The sequence below is a fragment of the Panthera onca genome, chromosome X (assembly GCF_046562875.1).
Source record: "Panthera onca isolate mPanOnc1 chromosome X, mPanOnc1 haplotype 2, whole genome shotgun sequence".
Taxonomy (NCBI): domain Eukaryota; kingdom Metazoa; phylum Chordata; class Mammalia; order Carnivora; family Felidae; genus Panthera; species Panthera onca.
The window spans coordinates 21,295,498-21,315,361 of NC_138357.1; the positions used below are offsets into that span (position 1 = coordinate 21,295,498).

Consider the following 19,864-nt stretch of genomic DNA (forward strand, 5'->3'; position numbering starts at 1 on the left):
GAAATCATGGCATCCCCAGAGCCAGTCTGAGGGTCATTTGCCCTTAGACTCCTTTAGGTATCTGATAACTATAGACCCTCTCCCCATAAAATTTACATATATAATTCTGCATGCAATTTTAGAAGGTTCATAGACCTCTTGAAGCACATCCATGCAGCCCTATAATGTCTAGATTAAGAACCTCTGGTTGTGGAATAAGAAGCAAAGAAGCATAAAGTGGAACACTGACATCTCAGAAATGAGTAGAGGGAGAGAAGCCCATGAAGGATGCTGAGAAAGAGAAACTAGAGAGTTAGGAGGTATCACAGAAAGGCAAGGGAAGAGCTTCAAGAAAGCTGGAATGGCCAGCAGAGTTAAGTGCTGCAGTGAGAAAGAATAAGATGAGGACTAAAAAGTGGTCACTGGCTTTAGCAAGAAAGAGTGTCACTGACATTTGCAAGGGTTGTTTTAGTAAAATGCAGTGATTAAGGAGTGAATAAGAGGAGAGGAAGTGGGAACAGCAAGTGCAGGCCACATGTTTCCAAGGGGAGGGGGAATGGAGGGGAAGCTTGTCTTTTGTTCGTTTAAGACAGAATTGAGGGTGCAGAGTGTCTTTTAGAATTTTCCTTAAATGTGTCATGCCATTTTCTGATTTCTTTTTTTACCATCAAAAAAGAAAAGAACAAATAAACCAAAGAAATTAGGTCTATAAGAAATGGAGTTTCACAGTTTTCTAGTGCTTCTGTCTGATATTAATAAATGATGAATTGTGGTTTTAAATCCCTATAGTTCTATATCTCTTCTTTGGTTTTGCTTAAGGTGTCTATCTACCCAGGATCCACAATGCCTCCAGCAATACTAAATTAGCACTATAGGTGTATTCAGGCCTGCCTGGCTGGGAATGAGAGAGGCAATAAGGCTGGTTTCAGACCCTTGATTGAGGAGCCAGCTTCATAACACCCAGCTTAGTAATTATGGGGGCTTTGTGTTTGCATGCGTGAACCTTAGTTAAGCTTTGTCATAGGTTTTCCAAAACAGCTGGGGCTTTTGGTCTATGAAGACATTAATTTGCGTCTCCAGGGGCTATGCATAAATCAAACTGGGAAAGAGGGAGGAGGAGCGAAATTCTTTGTGTGAATCCCAGCTCCCTGTTAACTGTTTAATTGAGGAGAAGAGTCCTATGACAATTACTAAATTAGGGATGCACTATTATCTTCTGCTTGATGTGTTCTTGCTTGGTGTATTTATGCTAAGAAAGGCAGTAAACCCTGTCTCTCCTAAGAAGGCAATGCTTTGTTGACCTTCAATAGAAATGTAGACTCAGATTTCACAGTTTCCCTTGTTTCAAAGGGATGCTTAATGTTGGTAGCAATGGTTGTTAATTTAAACTTTGGTCCTCTTTTCTTACCATCTGCTGTGTCGTGGTGTCTCCACCATAGTTCAGGGATAACAGCAAGAGTCCCACCTAGGGAAAGCAGAGTAATGACATAGACCTTTGGAAATTCTTCTGTGTCTTCCCCTTTAGCCACAGAGAAGATAACTGGGAGACCACATCATCATGGAAAGATTTGTCATGTTGGAGTGAATTAACGATGGGAAATGAGCCTGGACCTAAATTCTTCTGACCTTTAGAAATATCAGTATAAATGATGCTGTGGTGAGCCAAGGTTCCCCCCTCCCCGACTATTTTGGATTTATCTTTCAGCCACTGCATGAATCCAACAAGAACACCAAAATGTTGAAAAATAGAGGTTTTTCATGGTTTTCTTATTTTCATATGTGCTGCCTGATAGAGAAATGCCTCCTAGAAAATAGAATATCCTCTGTAAAATACTATAGGAATTCTGCCCCTACCAGCGTGTGTGTGTGTGTGTGTGTGTGTGTGTGTGTGTGTGTGTATGATGTCTTGTGTGTGTGTGTGTGTTTTACTAAACATTCTTAACATTCAAGAGTATGATCATAGAGGGAAGGGATCATGTTCTCCTTTAGAGATTTTATTTTTTTTTTCCTTTTTATTTATTTATTTATTTTTTATTTATTTTTTTTTATTTTTTAATATATGAAATTTACTGTCAAATTGGTTTCCATACAACACCCAGTGCTCATCCCAAAAGGTGCCCTCCTCAATACCCATCACCCACCCTGCCCTCCCTCCCACCCCCATCAACCCTCAGTTTGTTCTCAGTTTTTAACAGTCTCTTATGCTTTGGCTCTCTCCCACTCTAACCCTTTTTTTTTTTTTTTTTTTTTTCCTTCCCCTCCCCCATGGGTTTCTGTTATGTTTCTCAGGATCCACATAAGAGTGAAACCATATGGTATCTGTCTTTCTCTGTATGGCTTATTTCACTTAGCATCACACTCTCCAGTTCCATCCATGTTGCTACAAAAGGCCATATTTCATTTTTTCTCATTGCCACGTAGTATTCCATTGTGTATATAAACCACAATTTCTTTATCCATTCATCAGTTGATGGACATTTAGGCTCTTTCCATAATTTGGCTATTGTTGAGAGTGCCGCTATAAACATTGGGGTACAGGTGCCCCTATGCATCAGTACTCCTGTATCCCTTGGATAAATTCCTAGCAGTGCTATTGCTGGGTCATAGGGTAGGTCTATTTTTAATTTTCTGAGGAACCTCCACACTGCTTTCCAGAGCGGCTGCACCGATTTGCATTCCCACCAACAGTGCAAGACATGTTCTCCTTTATAACAGCCTTGTGATGCCATTGTCAGAGTTCAAATACCAGAATTCATAGTCCATGACTCAATATGGTGTTTCTTGAGTTAGAAGCAAAAAACCATAAATTTTATCAATGTTTTATGGGATGTTTTTATTAATGAGTATACCAGCAATGTTGATACTTAAGACTTCTATTGGGTAACGTATCTATAGATTTAATAGATTATTTTCTTAGAGGATTGTAAAAAAAGAGTATAGCCTATCCAAAAGATTAGCCTACACATTTGAAATCTCTCATAAACCAATTACTTTATATGGACTAGAAGTAAAAAGGCATTGTTGTACAGTAATTTTGGCTACTACCTTAAGATTTAAATTAATAACAAAAATTTTAAACATACTTATGGTATGATCTCTGACACAGCATAATGGGTGATTTATGTACTCAGACATTCTCACAGCATATTACTAAATTGAACTCTGAAGAGTAGAATGTCTACACAAGGTCAGGTTCCAAGCCATTTCCTATGGTTAATATATTATAAACAGACTTGCTCAATGCAGCTCTCTCTGTTGTACCTCACTTGTAGGTGTTGAATTCTCCACTTCAGCTTGGCTATATAATGATAATCTTTGTAAAACACAGTTTCGTTTACTGCTTTAAAATTACATAAGCAAGAGATTGGGAAAAGAAATGGTTACCTGTTTCAGTTCTCTATTTAAATTACATAAGTTGTTTAAAAACCCCATTTTGTCTGGGATATTCTTCAGTGATAACTGATTAAAAAGGTAAGTATCGTGTGGGAAAATACAATTTTTTAATTGGCCATAAGGCACAGAATAGAACTATATATTTTTAGATCCAGAAGAGACATTAGAGTTTGCTTGATCCAACCCTCTCATTTTACAGATAAGGAAACTATGATCCATATAAGTTAAATGACTTACCCAAGATTGTATACTAAGTTAGTGGCATAGATGGGGCACTGTATCAAGTTCTGTGACTCTTGCTTAGTGGTCTTCTCAGTATTCTATACTGCCTCCAGGAAATTGGAAAGGTGGAAACTGAACTCCACCCTTGTACTTTCAAAGCATACACTCTACCTCTCTCTATGCCTGGAAGTGCTTCATCAGTACTAACCAATAAGATTAAAATTATTATCTTTTTAATTCAATAAGTTACTTAGGAAAACAACCACATAAAATGGATTGGAAGAGATACTCTGGCAGTAATGCCCGTCAGTATATGTGGCAGGAATTAGATTGGCTGCATTATTATGCATCACAACCTGCTACGAAAGCAGAGTCCCAGGAAAGAGCTACTGGATCTGGCCAATACAACTGCTCTGATTCAATAAGTAACTTGAAGTTTTGATGGAATCGATCACTCATTTGCCTGTGGGCCAGGAAAAAGGAAATCAATGAGCAAAAAGAATCATGATGATAAGAGAATACACCTCAACCCTGCCTTGCCCACATATGCCTGTAGCTGAGCTGTATCTTCCCAAGATTAAAGAAACTTTAAGATTGAAGTCCCACTCTGCTCCACGTGGTACACATGTGTCACACTTCTGGAATAATGCTTTCTATCCCAGGCAGTACATCTTAGAAAAACACTTGACAAACTAGAATAAAACAAAGATGGTCAGGGGCTGGAAAACCTGTCATATTAAGAAAGGTTAGAAACTGGGACTTTGTGCCTGGAAAAGAGAAAACTTAGACATGGAGAATAGGAAGGAAATTGACGTATTTTTAAGTACCTACTGTGTGCCAGGCACTTTGTGTACTTCTCCTTTTACTCTTATACAATCCTATGACCATACCTCCTAACACAAAGTTAAGTGTAAGAATACATGTTAAGAATGAGATAAACTCAAAGACCCATTTCAACTCTAAAATTATATGAATCTAAGTTGGTACATCTACTGGTTAGGGAGCAGCCATGCCCTTTCTGGGCCTTTTGTGGACTTAGTTGGGTACTCAGAGCTCACAGTTGGACAGGCTTTACTTCTGTTACTATGTATATGAGCTATGGGCACAGGTGAAGTATAAATTAATGCCCTGGCCTGTCAAATGGAGAGAAGCTGTTTCAAGGGTTTGTTTCAAGAACAAATTGAGAAATCACTGGGCAAGGTCAAAAGAAATCCATTAATGAAAATTGATTAGCCTCCAGGGTTTCTTTTCTAATTGCAACAGTTTATAATCCAAATGAATTTAGTACCCACTTTCAAATTCCAACTCTTTCACTTTATCTTAATAATTCCTTGCATTAACTTGCCATATGGTTCTTCCCTTTCCAATCTTATGATAATGTCATTTGTCTATTCATTCAGACACCTTTGTATTTCTAATATTGGCCAATTACAAAAGCCATCTGTGATTTATATAGCATTCTCACCTAGAGCACAAAGGGTTTCATTTAATTTAAAAATACAAATGTACCATGCCATGAGGAAAATAACCCACAGATAGAGCTAAATAGCTAACCCTTCCTCCCTCTCCCTCAGCCTTCCTTTACCTTTCTTTGGCTACCTTTCTAAAATAAAGCATTTCACAAGAAAAATGAGCTCTTTAGGAATTCCATTACTGTGAGTAGTAGAAGTGAGAAGACACTATCATTAACCTCCTTTGCTCAGTGGCTCTTGCGAGAATTGGAAAGGCAGCTAGGAGTATGGCTTATCACATCCTATGGCAAAGATGACAGTGGGTTGTCACCTGGGAAGGCAATGGGGCAGAGAGAAGCTAGTCAAGAGCTGCTCTAGAGAAATACAAACATAAAAACTTAAGGCTTTTCAATCAGTTGCTCCTCAAACTGGCTGGAATCCCTGTAGAAGGCCAACTGAGTTCTTGAATGTGTCCATTCTTTCTGGAGACTCACTAATCAATTTGGCATTGTGCATTGTAGAAAGGATCAAAAATCAGAATCCATCTATACTGATGGTGATCCAGTGTGTGTTGCCAAAGTTAGGTGAAGTTTTTATAAAATTCCCAAATGCTCAATCCCCTAGAGAAGGGAATTCGCTGACTGTGGTCTAGTTATGTTTCACAGCTAGCCTTCCTCTCAATTTAACTTTACTAAAAGCACCAATGATATTTCAGAAACAATGTGTGAGGTTTATATTAGAACCATTTTTATTGACCTAACTGAGGCCTTTGATTTAGTCACCCATAAACACTTTCTTCAGAAATTCCATGATTCTGGGCTTAGCGGTGACCCTGTAAAATGGTTTTCTCTCCATTTAGTTCTTGCCAACTTAGCCTCGACCTGGAGGTCCAAAATACTTGCAGACTGTCATCTTTAGTGAAGATTAACTGAAGCTTCTCTTTGGCTGATGGTGAAGGAGAGTTCAAAGACTATGAAGGCAGCTCCATTTATGATCACAAAAAAGGTTCTCCTCTTGAAATCATCTCCCTCTTTCTAGCAGATCTGCTTGTGTCAAGGGTACACTTTTTAGCAGAATCTCTTTCTCAAGTTGCTTTCAGTGTATATTATCCCCAAAGGCAAAACATTCATTGTAATACATACAATATAACTTATTGTCAGCGGAATAATAGAATGGCAGAACTAAATGGGATGTTATAGAATCTTTATCTTGATATTCTTGTTTTATAGATGGGGAAACTGAGGCCCAGAGATGTTGAATGACTCATCTGAAGCCATACAGCTACTTAGTGTCAGAGCCTAGAGCAGAACTTAGGTCTCAGGACTCCTGATCAAGTGCTTTTTCTGCTATGTCATGCTGCTTCATGCCTAGCTAATTCATTCAGGAGTTACCTGTTATAAATGCTCATATATATTATATATAACTATATATTATATGGGTATGTCTGTTATATGCTCTATGAATGGCAACATAGCCTAACAGTTAAGAGTAGACCTGGGTCTGAATTTTATCCCTTGAATGAATTTACACATCTAACTTAATCTCTGAGCTTTGGCTGACTCATCTGTAAAACTGAAATAATAACACCCACCTGTTAAAATTATGGTGAGAAGGAAATGAGAAACCATATATAAAGGACTTTGGAAAGTGCCCTGCACATAGTGAACTCTCAGTGAAATGCTTACTATTTTTACTTATATATAGCTTTTTTTTATGTATAACTCATTCAGCTCCCCCTCCCTACTCCCTAAGATTTCTCTTGGAAATCTTAATTTTATTAAACTAGTATGCAAATGTGTTAAAATGCAGCAACATTTTTTTAAGCTAACCTGAGTCTAGTGTATCAGGTTTTTTTCTAAGCTAATTGCAACCTAATTTGGTTCTGTTCAGTATCACATCTATTTCCACAAACAGGAAATTGTCTTTTCTAGATTTTGATTGGCAGGAATGGTTTTATAAACTTTATTGAATTACATTAGTGTTGCTCTGTGGTGGAGGAGATTTTTTCATTATAAGCCTGTTTCTAGGTGCTTATCTTTTTCATAAAATTACCCTTTGGACTGAAATATTTTCAACTCGTTTTGTATTTCAGATGGGAAGGAAAAAATTGGAGGGTAGGAAAAAAATGGAGAAATTTCTTATAACATTTTATTTGACTACTGAGTAATCACATTTAAAATTTTTCTGTTTGCTCCTGTGGTTTCAAAATGTTAAAACCCCATAAGAACCCAGAAACACACAGCACAATTATTTTAAAGAACAGCTTGCAGAAATTCCACAGGAAGCAACTGTGTATATATGAGATCAGAGTCTTATGAAGACATGGTACCTGGCCCCAGAGGCTTTCTTTTTCAAATTATCTTTGACAATCCAGATTTTTTAAAACAGATTTATTTAAATTGGACTGTGGTGTTTCATATTCCCAACTATCTTTCTTTCTCAACTTGGGTGAGAAATATTTGTCAGGAAAAAATAGAGGTACGAAGTAAATAAAAAGAAGAGATTAGAGAGGAACAAAGGAAAGCAAGGATTTGTAAATGGAGCTGGAAGCTCAACTAAGAGGCTAAGGAACGGCTAATCAGAGATTCCCAAGATGAGAAGCCAGAGCCCAGTGAATGCCCTGGTAATTTTGGTCAAATTGCTGTCACCATGGTGTAAGAAAGATGAGGAACCATTGCAAGAAGAGTTCTGTTCATTAGAGATAATCTCAACTACAGAGGGTGTGACTGAGGACCTGAGAGGGGAGTGGAGGCAGCTGAGCCTTTAGGCTAGACCTCAGAGTGGAAGTGGAGTATAGAAACATCAAAAAGCAGCAAGAACACATAGGTGCAAAGGTTGGGCTCTAGAGTAGAAGCTAAAGAAAGGAGGAACAAGAAGGGACTGTGTAATCACTTGAACCAGTATGAAACTATGTGGTTATTGTAAAATTGACTGTAACTTACCTTAACAACCCCCATTTAAATTGTGAACTCCATCAGAGTAGCACTGATCATCTGTTTACTGCTATATCCCCAGCACCAAGAGCCATCCTTGGCTCATAGTAGGTGCTCACTAAATATTGGTTGAATGAATGATCTGCATGGAAATCTACTTTAAGCTTTCCTCCCACCAGAGTAAAGATAATTGTATATGTGAACTGCCTGACTGCTGCATTGGAGTAATGGGGAGAAAAAGGTGAAGGAGGATCTTAAACCCAAGATGTGAAGCAGAGAGACCTGGGCTTGCGGCAGGGATGGTTTGGATGGCTGCCTTTAGAGTGTTCCATTTACCTTAGTTACTCGGAAAAAAATTGCCTTAATTTTTTTGACTCTCCTTTCCCTAGTCGTGAGTTATTCTATGCTGGAATTAGGAAGGAAGCAAGGTAGTCTTGAGGAAGAGTCTCCCCATTTGACATCTTACCTGCTATGTACAGCCTATGGTTGCTGTTCCATTGCCTGACTACAAACAAAAAAGGAACAACCTTAGAAATCAGAAACCCTTCTCTCTTGTTACTGTCTTATGCTCATTTGAACCTGTGCAACCCCTCTGTGGGCTTGTTATGCCAGCCTCTAGAACAGTGCCTAGCACCTAACACTCAATAAATACTTATTGAATGAATGACCCTGCCTGGTTATACAGTTTTGAAATACCATCCAGTGTGTTAAGCCCCTTTCCTTCATCCCTTAAAGAATATAGGGCTATATCAGGATGAGCAATTATGAGGAAATTGGAGAAAAAGAATGGAAAGTAATTATAATTTTATATATTCCCAAATTCTGGTGCACTTTTGGGAATCCCCTAAGTGTCTTAGATGAGTTGCAACTCCAAATCAATGTATAAGGTAGTTATTTTAAATGTACAGTGCTAAGACTCAAGAACATTTAACACCTGTTTTCCTTCTAGGGTGAAAAGGAAATTTTGTGCTCTTCTATATGTGTCATTACATGTGAATACTTACAGTTGGGGTGAAACTGTTAAAACAGTTGTGTCTTTCTTGTGCTTTTCTGGCCCATCAGCTAATGGGTTATACTTAGATACGTAATTCAAGTCTTTCTCACTCGTAATCCCAAAGCATTTGAGTATAACCAACGTTTCTCTAGAAGGGGGTGGTATGTGTGGCAGATATGCTTTCTACAGGATGAAAGTTGGAATTTGAATCCCAAAAGGTTTATAGGCAGATTTGGAGGCTCCCACTCCAGAAGCCAGGAAGCAAAATATCATGGACAATATTTTTAATACTAGGCTAGATGTGTAGGATGTGAAACTAGTACAGGAAATGTAGAACATTTGGCAAGCTTATGCTTCCTGTCTAAAATAACTGTTATGGAACATTAGTGGGAGGTAATGTACTATAGTGAATTCTACTGTTTTCCTTATTAGACTCCTTATACTACTGAATTTTCTATATGTTATAGATTTCTTTCATTTTTTCTTGTAAGAAAGGTCACATCCCAACTGTGTATGTATAAGGGGATATCTATATTTAGTTTCTACCTTTAGGTGCATTTGTTTTCCTGAGTTACATCTTCAACAACTGACATGGTGTTGTTCGGGCAAGACATTTATTTTGAGCACTATAAGGTTTCTGATGGGAGTGCTGTAAACTCCAGCTCTAAATTGATGTTGAAGAATCGATAAACTACTTAGCAGAGGAATAAATGACTTGAGGTAAAAATAACTAAGTAAAATGTAACTCTCGCTTTCCGTTCAAGTATGTATAGTGAGAAGGAGCATATTTGACAAAGAAAGCCTTGTATAGTTAACAACCTCAAGATCCTGTTCCTCATCTGGGTAATGTATGCAGATTATTTTTTTAATTTCATTCAGAAAGGGATCATCACGAAGATCAGAATCTGATGACTACAGTTTAGTAAAGGATTTGGAATCATGAAACCAGTTAGATTCTTTTCCTAGAGAAGTCAGAGTTATTTTCCCCTGTTCAGAGTATCTTTATTTGATAGTAATGTGTTAGTGACTATAGAGGACCTAAAGAAGAACTCTTGACTTCTTGACTTTTTCCTTTTTTGGTTTATTCTAAGGACTCTGTCTCTCCCCATTTGATCATTGTTTCAGGTATTTTTCAATAGGATCCAGGTTTTAATTAATTCATTCCGTAATTCAGCAAAAAATTATTGAGCACCTGCTTGGTGCCAGATACTCCATTAGATATTGTAAATACAACAGTAAATGAAAGATATACAAAGGTCCTGCTATCATTGAACTTCAAGGCAGATGAGTGAACAGAAATATATGAATACATACATAGAATTCTTTTTTTAATGTTTATTTTTGAGAGAGAGAGAGAGAGAGAGACAGAGACAGAGATACAGAATGTGAGCAGGGGAGGGGCAGAGAGAGGGAGACACAGAATCCAGAGCAGGCTCCAGGCTCTGAGCTGTCAGCACAAAGCCTGACATGGGGCTTGAACTCAGGAACCATGAGATCATTACCTGAACTGAAGTTGGATGCTTAACTGACTGAGCCACCCAGTTGCCCCTACATACATAAAATTCTTACTGATGGTGGTTAAGTATGAGGACAGCTATGGAAGAGAAAAAAATGTCAGGGCCTACTTAGATATCACAGAAGTAAGGTTTCTCTAAAAAGATGCATTTCGGGCTGAAGTGTGATGGAGGAGAAGGCGTCTGATGCACAAATAGCCTAGGAGACAGCAGGCACAGGTTAAAGCAAGAAAGGTTTGGTGTGTTGCAGGAACAGAGGGAAACCCAGCATAGTTGAGGAGAGGGAACATGGCATATATAAATATAAATAAAGTCGGAAGAGGTAAATGGTGCCACATCATACAGAGTTTATAGGCCTCAAGAATTGGGGTTTTAAAATTTGGATTTTATTCTAAAAACAGTGGGAATCCATAGAAAGGTTTTAAGCACAGGAGTAATGTGAACTCTTATATATTTTTTTGTAAAGACTACTTTGGCTGTTTGTGGACAGTGAGTTAAAAGGTGGACAAGAATGGAAGCACAACGGCCAATTAGGTTATTCATTTATTGCAGGAGACTAGGTAAGAGAAAATGCTGACATCGATAAAAATGATGGTAGCAAAGATGAAGAGAAATGGAGAAACTCAACATGGATTTTGAAGTTATAATCAAAAGGCAGGATCTACTACTGGTTGGGAAGTATGGGATGTTGAAACAGTAGAAGTCAAGGCTGACTTCCAGTAGAAAGGGAGAAGTGATGATGAAGAAGTAAAGGAATCTAGACAGGAGCAAAGTCTTTGAGCAGGCGAGGGAAGATGGGATTGGGGGATACTCTTTCCATCTCAACAAGGCAGAAGAGAAAGAATAGATAAAGATGTAGGTCACTGTGTAGATTTGGTGGTGGGAAGAGGAGAGAGCTCTTTCTGATGGCTTTTGTTTTCTCCACAAAGTATGAGGCAAGATCATCAGCTAAAGGCAGGAAGCGGGAGAGGAGTGGGAAAGATATAGAAGGATTGAGGAGAGAAGTGAAGATATATCATAGTCAATTTGAAGAATGGGAAAGCAAGCTTAATGCAGAAGGAGCATTGTGGGGCAAAGATGAGTGCTCAGTTGAGGCTTGTGATTGGAAATACTTTAAATGAAAGTAAAGCCCATCAACTCAGCTATGTGAATTTTCTCCAGTCATGTTCAATAGCTCAGGTCCAGGTCCAGAAAAGGCAGTTTAGCTGAAGTCTACTCCTATTTTGCCATATGAGTATATCTGGAAGAGCATAGCATGGTAGAATGGGATGGACACTTGACTGGGGTTGAGAAGACCCAGGCTGTAGTGCAGGCTCAAGCTACTTGCAAACCGTGTGACTTTAGGTAAGTCGGTTAAACTTGCTCTGCCTCCCTTTTCTCATTGGTAAGATAAGACGGTTGGACTAAATAATCTTTAAGGTTCTTTCTGGCTCTGAAACTGTGTGATTATTTTTTTCCTTGGGACAATTCCTAATCTCAACCAATTTCTCATTAATATAGTGTTGTGATTAAGTGTGTATACTCTGGAGCCAGACTGCTTGGATTTGGATTCTAGCTCCACCCCTTCACAGCTGTGTGACCTTGAGTAAGTCATTTTACCTTTCAGTGCCAGCTTTTTCATCTTTGCAATGGGCATTAAAATGCCACATATATACTTAGTAGGGTATTGTAGTGATTAAATGAGTCAATGCATGTGACACTCTTAGAACAGCACCTATACTATGCCCTCAACAAATGTTAGCCATTACCCCAAATAAGTTCTAGTTCTACATCATCCATTCAGCCGTAAAATGCCTGAAAGCTTGGAATTTCTTCTGCTTGCAAGCACGCATACCACCTGACACCATATTTAGAGTACATCATTTTGTTTCAGGTTGGCAGTGTGGCATAGCAAACTGATTTCGGGACCAGATGGGCCTTGTGTCAGATGGGCCTTGGTTTAAATCCTGAGCCTGCCATTTACTTAGCTCTGGGGATCTTGGGTAAATAAATTAATGAGCTGGTATTCATGTTCCTCTTCCACAAAATGAGGACAATAGTAATATTTATCTGATAGTCTGTGGGAGAAAATCAAATGAGGTAGTGCGTGTGAAGTACGTGATAGTACAGGGCTCGGCACACAGTCGGGATTTAATGAAAGCAATTATTATGATTATGTTACCATGCCCTAATATTTACCTTGTTACGTCAGTTCTTGAGGTATAGGTAACCTTTGTCCCTGTTACTTGTTACTTTCCTGAAGCACAGAGGAGCAACAAGTAGCCCATCGGAGAGAAAAACCTGAAAGAAAAAGCAGTATCAACCAGTGCATTAGAGACAAGGTGAAGCTAGAAGGACTAGAATAAAGGAGTGCACACTGTGATTTGTTACAATCAATATTGGAAACACAGATTTATTTTAACATTGAAATCTTCCTTTAGAATTTGAATATTGTCTGTCAGTGAGAACAGGTTAATAGAGCCCAAAACAGTAGTATGCCTGGTCTCCTCTGCTCTAAGAAGGTCACCATTGCCTTTCATTTCTGGACAAAGGCACCTTCCATGGGCCCCTGCTGATCAAGCTCCAGGGAAGTGGCCGTTCTTTTGAGGCCCTTGAGCTCCTTGATGGAAAGGCATCATGTGAAGCTGAAAATGTAATAAAATCTCATTCATATCTGACACTCAAAAAACTGCTTTGGAAGCAGCACCTACTTTGCTTCCTACGTTTGAAAACACCCTACTGAGTTACATTGATTTTTTTTTTAAGGAAAAGAGATATGGGGGAGAGCAGCTCATTCCAATGCTTTCATGTACCGGTTATCAAACTAGATCATTTATAAGGCTCATAAAGGATTTCAATTAATATCGATGTTTTAATCTCAATGTTGTTTTCCACGTGGTATTAATTACAAACATAAATTAGACTCAACTTTTTTCTTATCAATTATAGTTCAGAAAAATATCATATTTAATTCTTCAAGCTGAAATCTTGGTCATTCTTGTTAAATGCATTTCATCTTATCATCTACTAAACTGAATGTTTATGACCAATATCAGTGCAAGACTTTATGAACTTAGACAAAAAGTAAATTTCCATCCCTGTCCTAATATCCCCTTGTATGTGCTAGTTAAACGCAGAAGCTAAATTTCTTTTACAAGGTGCCTGCCAAGCAGATTTGTCACTATGAATTATGGGCTTTCTTTCTGTCTCAAATATTTGCTCATATCTCTTTCTCTAGCTCTAAAAAGATTGTGATAGTAATTGTGATCTTACTAGGATACACTATTGTAGTGGCTGGAGCATCAGCTTAGATATTGTGATATCATTTGCAGTTGGACAAATTCACTTTACTTCTTAATCCATTTCCTCTTCAGAAAAATGACAATGATAATATCTGTCCTTATCTATTTTGCTTGGAGGTTGTAAGAATAAATGAAACATGGATGGAAGCAGTTTGAGCATAAATACATAAATCTGAAAAATTATGACTCCTCAGGAATTATTTAGGCATACTCGTTTTTGTGTTTTTACAAAGTCCTTCCCTCTCCAGAAATACATGTGTAACATACTCCATCACCATCAGATTTAAAGAAACATATAGACACAGACCCTCATGTAAACTAATATACTTTTAAAAAATGGTTACCTTGCTCTGTATAGAATTGATCAACACGTTAATATACTTACATCTGGCTATCTATGCATCCATCTATGCACTCATTAATATATTCAACAAATATTTGTAAAGTTCCTACTATGGGCCAGGTACTGTGCTTTCTTTTCTGGATGAAAATTATAAGAATCAAGACAGGACTGATTCCTGGCTCATGAGCTTATGATCTAGTAAGGGAGATGACAGACAGTTAAAATAAAGTTTAAGTGCTGTATGTAATAGGTGATTGTCAGAGTGTAATAGAATACCAAGCAGGAGTACAGAACCTGAGATGTGGAGGGTAGAGAAGGTGGAAAGACTTCCCATGGAAGTGACAGGTAAGACTTGAAGAATGAGTAATTGTAGCCTTGCAAAGATGAGTAGGGAAGAATATTCCAGAGGAATATCACTGCAGAGGGGTATCACTGCACTTAGTATTTTGGAGTGTTTATCCCATTTAGAAATCAGCCAATTTATAGTTGCCTCTACCTAAATTTGGAGGAACTTCATGGCTTTTCAAACTTTGTGGATTATTGGCTCTGTTCCTGGATACACTGTATAAATGAAACCCTGCCTTAGTATGAACTGATTTTGCTCTTTGATTTCTTTTCTAACTCCTACAAGTCAAGTTCTCAATTTCAAATGTTTTATTAGGGCCTTCTTATGGTTCTGAGTGTTGTTTATTTTGGTTATCACAATTGCAGATAATTGCACATTTGCATTTAACATGAATTTAAATGCTTTTAATGAGTTTCTGCATTTTGGCTGGGTTAATTAGTTTATTAGTAGGGAATTGTGTCCACCAACGCAAGTCTGTTTTATCTATATAAGCCCAGCAAGCATGTATAATTTTCTGATATTAGCATAGATTCGGAAATCACACATCTATGTGATTTAGTGACCATTTATTTATAAACAATTTTTAAGACCATGTAAGTCACTTTCTAAACTTAGTTGAAATCATTTCCCTCCCAAATTTTCTAGGATTTCCTTCTTCTCTGAGCTCTGGATACTAAATAGTTTTCAACCCTGTATGTTTGAACTATTTCTTGTTGACTTTTAAGAATTTTTCTATACTATTTTCAAAGCATCAGGCAGCTGCCTTGTGTTTTCCTCAAACTAAAAACAGTTTACCCTCCCAGGTAATACCTGGACCTAATGCAAGCACATCAAAGTTCACGTGAAAGTAAAGAACATTGTATGTAATTAGCAATAGGGAGTAATGAACCATCTCACTGGCCTGAATACAGAGCTAATGTCTGCAGGTGCTATCACTTTTTGAGGAACACAAATGAATGATTTAAAATGTGATCCTGGTATGCACTTGACAGTATATATAGTGAAAGTTTATAATATGTAATTACATATGCTTATCTCTTTATGGGACTTTATCTAAAATGAAAAGGGCACCTAAGCCCAACTCTCAATTTGGACTGCATAAGCTGATGGGTGACAAAACAGGGCTCAGAGTTGACATAATTTCTACCATATAGCTAACTTTAGCTTTTGATCAAAGTGAATATTTATAGTTGTAAAGGAAATGTACTTCTTCATTCTTTTATAAAAGTAATATATTGTGAAAAACTTCGAATACAGAGAAGAACAGGGTATACAGTTATGCCCACCATACAGATTTACCAAACATTAATATTTTCCATATTTGTTTCCAATCCTTTAAAAATACAAATATGGTTGAGCAGTTGAAATTTACTTTGTGCCCTTCCCTGATCACATTATCCTCCCTTCCTCCCCTGCAGAACTACCATCCTGAAGTTGATATAAGTCCTTCCCATTCATGTATTTGTACAAATGCATGCACCTAGAAATAGTATTTAGCAGAATTTTAATATTTACAAAATTTATATCACACTATCCATGTCATTAATCAACTTGCATTTTCCACTCTATTTCTGAGACTTATCTGTATTGATATATATACCTATTCATTTTAATAGCTATAGAGTATTTCATTTTATTTCTCCATGTCCTTGTTGATAAATTTTGTAGGTTTCTTCTCACTTTCCATTATTACAAAAAGTACTCCAATATACATCATTGTTTATGTCTTCTTCTGGGTGTGTATAAGGTTCCCACCTTGAAGTGACAGTACCGGATTGCAGAGCATACGCATCTTTCAACTTTATAAGACACACCCAAGTTGTTCTTCAAAGTTGTCATTCCACTGTCTTAGAGTTAGGGCTGCTGTAACAAGTACCATAGACTGGGTGTCTTATAAACAACAGAAAATTATTTCTCACAGTTCTGGAGATTGGAACTCTGAGATCAGGGTGCCAGCATGGTCAGGTTCTGGTGAGGGCTCTCTTCCAAGTTTCAGACTGCCAACTTATGTATCCATATATAGTAGAAAAGAAGGCTAGAGGGGTGCCTGGCTGGCACAGACAGTTGAGTGTCCAACTCCTGATTTTGGCTCAGTTCATGATCCTAGGATCATGGGATTGAGCCCTGCATTGGGCTCAGCACTGAGAGTGACACCTGCTGAAGATTCTGCCTCTCCCTCTGCCCCTCTCAGCCACTCATTCACTCTCTCTCTTTCTTTCTCTCTCTAATAATATATATATATATATATATATATATATATATATATATATATATATATATATATGGGCTAGAGAGATCAGAGGGACCTCTTTTATAAGGACACTAATCTCATTCATGATGGCTCCACCCAATCACCTCCCAAAGGCCTCACCTCCAAATACTAACCCATTGAGGAGTAGGGATTTCAACATATAAATTTGAGGGAACACAAAGCATTCAGTCCATAACAACTACTTTATACTTTCTACAAGTGGTATATGAAGGTTCCTATTTCTCCATATCTTCCAGCACTCAGTATTGTCACTTAAAACATTTTTCCAATTTTGTGGGTATGAAATTATGTCTCACTGTGTTTTAATATGCATTTTCTTGTTTACTACTGAGGTTTAATATGTTTCCTTGTATGTATTGGTCATATAGGTTTCCTCTCCTATGAATTGCCTGTTCTTATCATCTTCTCATTATTCTATTTGGTTCTTAGTCTTTTTCTTACTGATTTGAAGAAGATTATCTATTCTGCATACTAATCCCTTATGCTTTGTAAATATCATCTCCAAGCCTGTGACTTGTCTTTTAACTTTGCTTATGATGCCTCTGTTGAACAGACGTTTATTATTTTAATGGAATACAGTGTGTCAGGGTCCCTATTCTTTAAATATAAAACTGTGCGGAATAAAGTAATCATTCCCCTACAAACTGGAGTCTTTAGTAAATTAAAATGAACCAACTCTAAGTAAGACACCAGATTGTATGAATATGACTTCATATAAAATAAACTTGGGAGGTTATCTAGAAATGTACAGGAGTTGTAGTCACTAAAAATGTAACTTCAACAGACCATTAAAGAAATTACATAAAGTTATACAAGATGAAAAAGCTCTAGAGATTTGCTGCACAAGAATGTGTATATTGTACAGTAAGTAACAATACTGTATTGTACGTTGAAAAATTTGTTAACAGGGTGGATTTCATGTTAGTTACATGTTTTTTGGTCATAATAAAAAAAGAAAATCACTCAGTACATGTCCTTTAAGCCTTAAAAAAAAAAGTAATTTCATTGGAAATCTAAGTGTTGGCTCCATTATTTATCCATAACTGTATTCCTTAGACAAGTAATTTTACCTCTCTTCTAATTTTTTTCATATGTAAAGTGAGGAAATTATGTCTGCTCTATGTCCTATTCCAGGTCTAAAAGTTCTATGGTATATGGAAATAAAGAATGGTTTGGATGTATTCTAATGATTTCAAACTTTCATTAAGAATTTTCCCAATTTCAGACCATGCAGATTTTCAAGAATTCCACTAGTATTTCTTGGAAGCCTTTTAGTATACATCTGTACTCCCTTTTGAACCTTAGGGCCATATATAGTACTAAAAACAATTCCCATGAATACTCTTGGAAGACCTAAGCTAAGAGAAGTGAAAAAGAATGAAGAACAAGAAGTTGTAGATCAGAAAGGGAGGGAGGGAAGAGAGTGAGGTGTTTTGAGGCGAAACCTCCGTACTCTTCTGTAACACCAAAGGCATGGGTTGGTGTCCTGTGTTCGAAAAGTCAGAAAAATGCCTTTACTTTGATTTAACAAAAACAAAAACAAAAAACAGAACTGATCAAACATGTGGATCTTGGTCAAATGTGTCCATCAGCAGTATCTGACTTAGAAAGCACTTTTCTTGCCGTTTAAAGATGACCCTTATCATGACTTCTCATCTCTGTTGGCAAGTGACTGACTGCCTTTTGTATGCTGCTTCCACATGAAAACTATCCCTTGATTTGCAGTCAAAGTCATTACTAGATTTTTTTTTGTTTTCTTTTGTTTTTGTTTTTGTTTTTTTGTTTTTTTTTCTTTTGTTTTTTGTTTTTTTTAATCTGACTATGCTTTGGATACTCTGGGCTGAACTTCTGGCTCAGAAACAGTCATCTTACTTTTAAGGTCTGCTGCCTTACCCCAACACTATTTCCAGTGCATCTTTAAATCATATCTCTACTTTCCATTGTCCAATTTCTTTTTCCTGATTATCTTCTCATCTCACATTTTTTCCCACCCCTTTGTCTATATGTTGGTATCCTGGTTTCATTAGAGAATCTTAGGTGGGTAATATTCTTCTGTAAGACTTCTTGGTAATACTACAGAAACTGCAAGAAGTCAGATAGCATCCAAGTCTCATCACAAAATAAAAAGATAGGCATGGCTGTTCTTCTCAGTACCCTTTTACGTTGTACTCACGCCCAGCAAGACCACTAAGTTTTCCTTGAATTTACTTTTGTACTGTGCACTCTATGCCTCTGCGCCAGCCATCTCTTTTGCCTGAAATACTCTCCTCTCTTGGTCCTCCCTCCTGTCAGCTTTACATATTCTTTAAGAACCAGCTCACATATGACTTACTGAAGAGGTCTTGGAAGAATTAGGCCATTTTTTAGCACTTTGTTTAGACTCATCACATTCTATTATGTCTACTTGTTTGTGTCTGTTCTGCAGGTTCCCCAAACACATACACACACACTACACACATTCTGTAAACTTCTTGTGTGGGTGGAAACATAATTTTCATTTGTAATAAAAAATGCCCCTTTCCTCATGAGAGACATAATCTTCCTTGTAAAGTGTTCTACCCACAATTTTAATATATAAAGAATGAGAAGAAGGGGACAAATATGAGGAGTGACTTGGTTGTGGAAATCAAAACAAACTTCGTGTTAGTCCAGTCCAAGTAGTATAAAGCTTATACCATAAGGAGAAAATAAAAAACAGCATTCTAGGACATATGCCTTGGCCTTATTTAAAGGACCATGAAAGAATGAATTTTCATTGCCACTCCAGTAGAACCCAGTTCTATAGCAGTGACGCCAATCTTGGCAAGTGTGGAACTAGAATCATTACTTTAGGTAGTGTACTGTCAACTTTCTTCATGACAGTGTTATAGATGCTATCTGAAGTGGGTATTCCAGCATCAACACTTGTTAAAATTGTGGTGACTGGTTCATTGTGTTTTCAACAGCTGCACATAAATCAACTCCTTCCCTGTAATGGAATAGCTAGTGCAGCTACCAACAAAGATGAAACAAATTGTAATTTTCTGACATCTTTAGGTAACTAAAACAGTATGTCTCTGTTAATAAACTTTATAAACTCTCATAAATATTGTCACTTGCTCCTTGCATCACCTTTATCACCATTTCTTATTGGTCA

At 37.4% G+C, this 19,864-nt stretch overlaps 1 protein-coding gene across 8 annotated transcripts in view; it reads left to right on the top strand.

The window, feature by feature from the left end:
- ENOX2 (ecto-NOX disulfide-thiol exchanger 2) overlaps nt 1-19,864 on the top strand; it is a 273,070-nt gene that overhangs the window by 62,702 nt on the left and 190,504 nt on the right. For 4 of the 8 annotated variants that reach the window (XM_081792312.1, XM_081792311.1, XM_081792315.1 and 1 more), the window contains exon 3: nt 11,987-12,071. The exons of the other annotated variants lie outside the window; for them this stretch is intronic. The gene's annotated coding sequence lies outside the window, so the exon portion shown is untranslated. The remainder of the gene's footprint in view (nt 1-11,986; nt 12,072-19,864) is intronic. 8 annotated transcript variants of the gene reach the window in all.